The sequence below is a fragment of the Nannospalax galili genome, unplaced genomic scaffold (genome assembly GCF_000622305.1).
Source record: "Nannospalax galili isolate Female #2095 unplaced genomic scaffold, S.galili_v1.0 scaffold175, whole genome shotgun sequence".
Lineage (NCBI taxonomy): Eukaryota > Metazoa > Chordata > Mammalia > Rodentia > Spalacidae > Nannospalax > Nannospalax galili.
The window spans coordinates 1,131,490-1,137,489 of NW_008336314.1; the positions used below are offsets into that span (position 1 = coordinate 1,131,490).

At 36.4% G+C, this 6,000-nt stretch overlaps 1 protein-coding gene across 3 annotated transcripts in view; it reads left to right on the plus strand.

Annotated features, from left to right (window-relative positions):
• The window catches only part of Prkg1 (protein kinase cGMP-dependent 1), a 1,315,555-nt gene that overhangs the window by 1,009,421 nt on the left and 300,134 nt on the right, over nucleotides 1-6,000 (plus strand). The gene's annotated exons all lie outside the window — the stretch shown is intronic.

Sequence of the window (6,000 nt, forward strand, 5' to 3'; positions counted from 1 at the left end):
GACCTCATCTACCGATAACAGCCAGTCTATACAGGTGATTCTGCTCCTGCTTCCATCTACATAGAAGGAAGCAGGCATGGCAAATAGTTCCAGGATATAAATTTTAGTTTTTGATGAGTTGCCAGTTTTTGATGACTAATAGATTCTGCATCTGTATTTCCTAGATTATGGTACCTATTGGTAGAGTCCAGATTATTTCTTTGGCCAAGCAGGAGTGAGGATTTGAATTAGGGAAGCCTTGAGATATTATATCTTTGCTGGGTATAGAGACACATGCCTTTAATTTCAGCACTCAGGAAGCTAAGTCAGGAGGATCATGAGTTCGAAACTAGCCAGGGCTACCAACTAAAACCCTGTCTCAAAACATGAATATGAAACCAAAAGCATAAAACTTAATCTGTTACTTGGCTGTTTAGTCTACTCAACTTAGAATCCTGAGGGGTTTTGAAGGAAATTTCAGGACATCCCTTTTTGATCTTACAGCATCTAGTTGAGTAATAGTGAACTCATTCAGTAACCCCACCCTGAAGTTCTTTTGTTTCCAATCTTTGCATGGAATTCCAATTTAACCTCTCACCTACTTTGAATTTGACATTTAGAAAAATCTTACATCTCTGAGCTCAGGCACTAGATGCTGGTGTTGTAGACCAGAGAAGAATGAAACTATCGAGCTTTCTTTGACTCAATGCATGTTTCTCCTTTCTCTCTCAGTGTACAACTTGTAATTTAGTCAGGCTTGAAACCAAAGCACTCAAATAAGGCACAGCTCTAAACAATTACTGGCTTCTTTTTCTGATTTATTTGGGTAAAAGAATTTATATGTAAACATGGAATGTATGATCATACATATATATGTCTATTTTGTCAGCACCTGAATACATTGTTATATAATGTCATTTGATTATATTAGAAATACAGTGCTTAAGGAGCAAGTGACTGAAAATTACTGAGAGAATTCCAGTTTAAAATGCAGAAGAAAAACCATTGGTACTGAAAGATAATAAAGCTTCTTCAGTAGTTTCTGAGTACCCTCTGATTGCAGGTATTTAAATAATTACTGTGTTTCCCTCTGAGAAAGAGTTTGATTTAAAGTCAAACTGGAAAAGAAATTGGATCGGATGATTCCTAAGACCGTCTCGTCCATGAAAGTCTATGAGTGGTTAGTTTTTGAAATGTCACGATCTCATGTTCATAAAATCATAGCATAGTCTTTGAACATATTCATGTGTTATAAGTGCAAATCTGTCTTTTCACTTTGCTATATAATTAAACCCTGTAAAATATCTATTCTTAATAAATAAAAAGTGTGTGTGTTAAAAGTAAATTAAATAAACTAAAAAATATAGGTGGGTTATAGCTAAAGAGAATGATGTACATAATAAATAAAGCATTTATTGACCCATCTTAAAAGTTACTTGCTTTCAGTTGTGGTGTTTTACAAGAGATGATTTTTGCAAAGCAAAGTGTGGTAGAAACATTTTATTAGAAAAAGGAATCGTGGAAGTAGAAAAGCCCAAACTTTGTTGATTACATGTAGATTAAAACTCTGAGGCAAAGGTCTCCTGATATCCAAAGATGCTAAGCCAATATGAATTTCGATGGTTTCCTGCCAAATATTCCTCTCTTACAATTTATAAACTTACTGCTTGTTGATAATGATCCACCGAAATGATAAAATCCATTTATCATGCCGTGGTGATGGCCCACATAGTTTGCAAAAGCTCCTTATTCCTTATACACTTATTTATCCCAAATATGTCTTATTAGTTTATTCCTCCAAAGATCTCATGGCATTGTTTTTACAACTGTTTTGAAGAATATTCTGATATCTTAGAATTTAGAATGAGAGAATTACCAGGCACCAAGATAGCAAGCCAGGAGACAAGAAGGAGGGAAGGAAGCTATAAATGCTAGTAGGGATGAGCTGGGAAACGTTCTATCAGCTAATACTCCAGCCGGAGCGAACCTCAGAGACAGACAGCTAGGACATATATAGGTAAAAATAGCCAGTAGGCTAAATCCAGCACAGCTATTTTATGGTCTATGACCTCTGAATGGATTTTACATTTGCAATGATTAAAGAAAAGATTTTATACCTTATGAATAGTTTATGAAAGTCAGGTTTTACTGTTTTATTGGGATATAGTCACACCCATATTTTATTTTCTGTGATATTTTCAATGCTACAATCAAAAAATTTGTGCAAGTATTCAATCAGAAATTGGTCTGAAAAGCCTTCAAAAAAGCTTGTCAATCTGTCAGCTAGAAGCTCTTAGAGAAGTTGAAATTGTCATCCTTATAAAGTATGTTTCCTTTGCTTGTCTGGTTTTCAGCCATCCGGTGCTTGTTTAAAGTTTATACCTTGGTTTGCAAGCCTGACCAACTAAATCAGAATCTTGGCGTTATCTTGGGCTCCTTGGGACAACTTAAATATTTGGTCAGAATTCACTGGTTTGCACCATGATAACAATGACACGACACCTGGCTCAGACAGTCTTGATGACTCAATTAGGGAATGCATTTAGATGTTAATTGTTTTACCACTGCACCTAGCATATGCTTAAAAATCAGTCTTATCATTACTGCAAATAGAAGCTGCTTTATTAAAGGCAGAACACAACTGGGGCATTATGGTCCAGAAAGGGCTCTCAGAAAGATGAGGCATGAATGTGCTCTGTGCTCATCACTTACCACTGTGCTATGTGAATTGCACTCATCTCACTGTGCTTTATTGCTTTATCTGTTTTGGTCAGCTTTCTCTTGTCTTGACAAATACAGTAGCTTAGAAGGAGGGAAGGTTTATTTTGGCTCAAGGTTTCAAAAGTTTTACTCACTTGATGCTGTTGTTTTGGACTCGTGGCTGCACAGCACATCACTGCAGACGTGTGGTAGAAAACATCTATTTACCTCATAGTGTCAATATCTCCTTCAAGGCATGTCCCAGTGACCTAATTCCTTCCACTGATGTCATCTCTTAAAGTTTCTACCACTTTCCAATAATGTGACAGGTGAGGAACCAAACCTTCAACATGTGTCTTTGGAGGACACTATCTAAACATAGCAATGTGTAAAATGGTAAAGAAAATAATGGTGTATCTCATTTTGTCTTCTAAGGCTGTGTGATCCAAAGTAAGGTTCATGTTACTTACTCTGTTCCCACACACAGCACAAAGCCTTGCCCTTCTGACTAGCATGTGTTCATTATCTCCAGCCGAATCTGACTCATACCTGATACAGAAAATATTCTCAACCTCAATCCTTATTTTTCTCTTCAAAATGTCTCCTTTGCTCACATGCATGTATTTGTAAATTTCTTGAGCTTTTCCTGAACTATTTAAGCTGAAATTTGTTTTCAATTAAGAGTTTATTTTCTCCTGCTGCTAGTTTCACCACTGGAGTTAAAGTCCAGCTGGTGAGATCAGAAACGATTGCTGTAGGAAAGACAGTGATGTTACCAATGGCAGATTACGAGTTTACATGTTGCATTTAACACACTGTGGGAGATTTAAAAGGAGGACAAATATAAAAGTGATTCCTCTTGCTACCACTCTCTAAACCCCACACACATTCAAACTGTTTTCCAGGTAGAAATTTAAGTGCAGAGGTAGAAATAGCATCGACAATTCCTTTGAGTGTGAGAAACAGTCATATCACCCCTAAACCTCTTGCATTCAGCTTCTAGTACCAATTTGCAGTGGTACAGACTGGTAAACAGAAAACCTTTCTCAACAAATTCTTTTCTTTATTTTTCCCAATTTCCTACCTCCTCCCTCATTCCCATCTTCACCCAGAGGCCATGTGGTAACTGTTGCATAATGACAAGGAATTACTGACATGTTAGTTTGAAAAGTACAGCTGTGGTCCTTGTACCAGTGACTAGGACTGAGTCTGCCACAGAAGTACTCCAAAGCATTTGATGAATGAATGTTAAATGAATCTTAGCCACAGAAACACCATAACTTCTATTTACTTTGCAAGAAAGTCAACAAAATTGTAGATGCTGTAGCCCTTCTCTATTAACCTTGGCCGTTATCCAGTTCAAATTCTATGCCCTCTGAGTCACTCTGGGCATAGTTAGCATTTAACACCTATGCTCCTTATTGCATCAAGCAGTAAGTCTGTGATTTTTGTGATAAGGAAATTGCTCTCGGTTTTGCTTCTGGAATGGAGTCCTACTGCGGGAATTATGCATCTCCGCTGCTATATCCATTGTTCAGGACTAGGGCAAAGACGTTTGCTCAGATTTTCCCTTGCTACAGATTTACTAATGAGTTATTATCATAACTACTTCAGATTCCTATCAGTAAGGCTGTGTATTTGAAGCCAGTTTGAATCCTAAGTATGTGCATGTAGTTAGCACAAAGCAATCAGAAGATGGCAGATTTGCTTTAAAGCCATAAACATCAGGGCACTCTCCAATTATTGTAAAACATTTAAAAATGGCAATTATATAACAATCCACAGAATATGGTGGGCTTGATTTAACTGGATTGCTACCACAAAAGATCTAGAGGTTTTGCCTACATATGTAATGAATCAGAAGCAGAGATAAGAGTAGTCTTTGCCTGTCTGTCTTTATCTAGTAACAGAACATGAAATTAATGATATTTGTTCCTAGACCAGAACTGATAGGGTAAAATTTTCACTGAGCTTATTAAGTTAAAAGAAAAAAATCCAAATGCTTTGAAAGAGGAATGTTCGTGAGAAGACTCACAGGCTTTCTTTCGATACAAATGTTTTACACTGCAGTGACTATTAGATTCATTGTGTTAACCACACTTAAAATGTTTCAGGTCTTTATGCGCTTGGGAAAAGACTTAGATAACACAGGATACTTTATCTTAATGAAATTCTCTGAAGATCAACACGTGTTTTCTCAGAATTTGATTTCATGGGTCATATATATGTATGTTGGCAATAAATGTTTAAAAACATAAGAATTCAGCAATAAGCCAACCATAGAATTTAAATAAGACAACCATAGAATTTTATTTTTGTTTATTTGTATTTGTAACCATATTACTCACTCTGCTGATCAAATACACTTTTTATTGCTTGAGATTCCTTTCTCCCCCATCTGGAGATAGGAATTTTCAAGCTCATAAAAATAAAGCACCCGTATTCTCATCATTTAGCTAAAATAATTGTCATTTTGCTCTGCCATTTCTCCTTTATGCCTAATATTGTTTTTGGCTTTAGATTTTTAAGCAAAGCCCAGACTATCATTCTTCTAGCCTAATATTTCATGTTACAACTATGACTTTTTCATTTAAAAAAGTATAACTTGGCAGTTTTTAAGACTACATCTTTGGCCTGTGCAATAAAATCTGTTGGAGTACTGTCTGAAGGTGATAACCAGGTTTCTATCAGGGACCTACCGACAGTTGATATCTAGCCTGAGGTCACTGGGAAGGAGTTAATGCTAATTGGACACCCAAGTTTAGAGAACAGAATCAATAAGCCTGCCTCTTTCATCAATACCTGACAGCACTTTTAGGTCAAGATGTCAGTGGCAGATGCTCAGGATCAGAGCTCCTTTTTGACAAAACAAGTCCTTTATTTCATAGGTTAGTAAACCATACTAAAGTCCAAAATAAACCAGTAGTGTACCTGTTTTGAGCAATTTGAAAGATCAGTACTCCTAAAAGTTCATTTCTTGCCACATACATCTCTGACCTACTTTGTAAGCTTCAGCATATTAAGCAGATGCACATGAGAGTCTTGTATGCAAGATGTCATTTGACTTTGCTATTATCATGAGTGGCTTTCTAAAGGCATCAAATCCTTGTAGGTTTTAAAACCCTCCCTATTTCTGGAAATCCTTAGTCCTCAACAGTCTATTGCTCATTATGCTTGTTCCCTTAATGAAAACTAGTTCATGTTGCTGATAAAGTGGGAGATGATTGGTCTGACAAATTTGTTGGGGTTCACATATAAGTTCTCCTGGCATGTTAATGTCTGGAAGTGAAGAAAGTTTGGGTTTTTTTTTTTTTTTGTTTT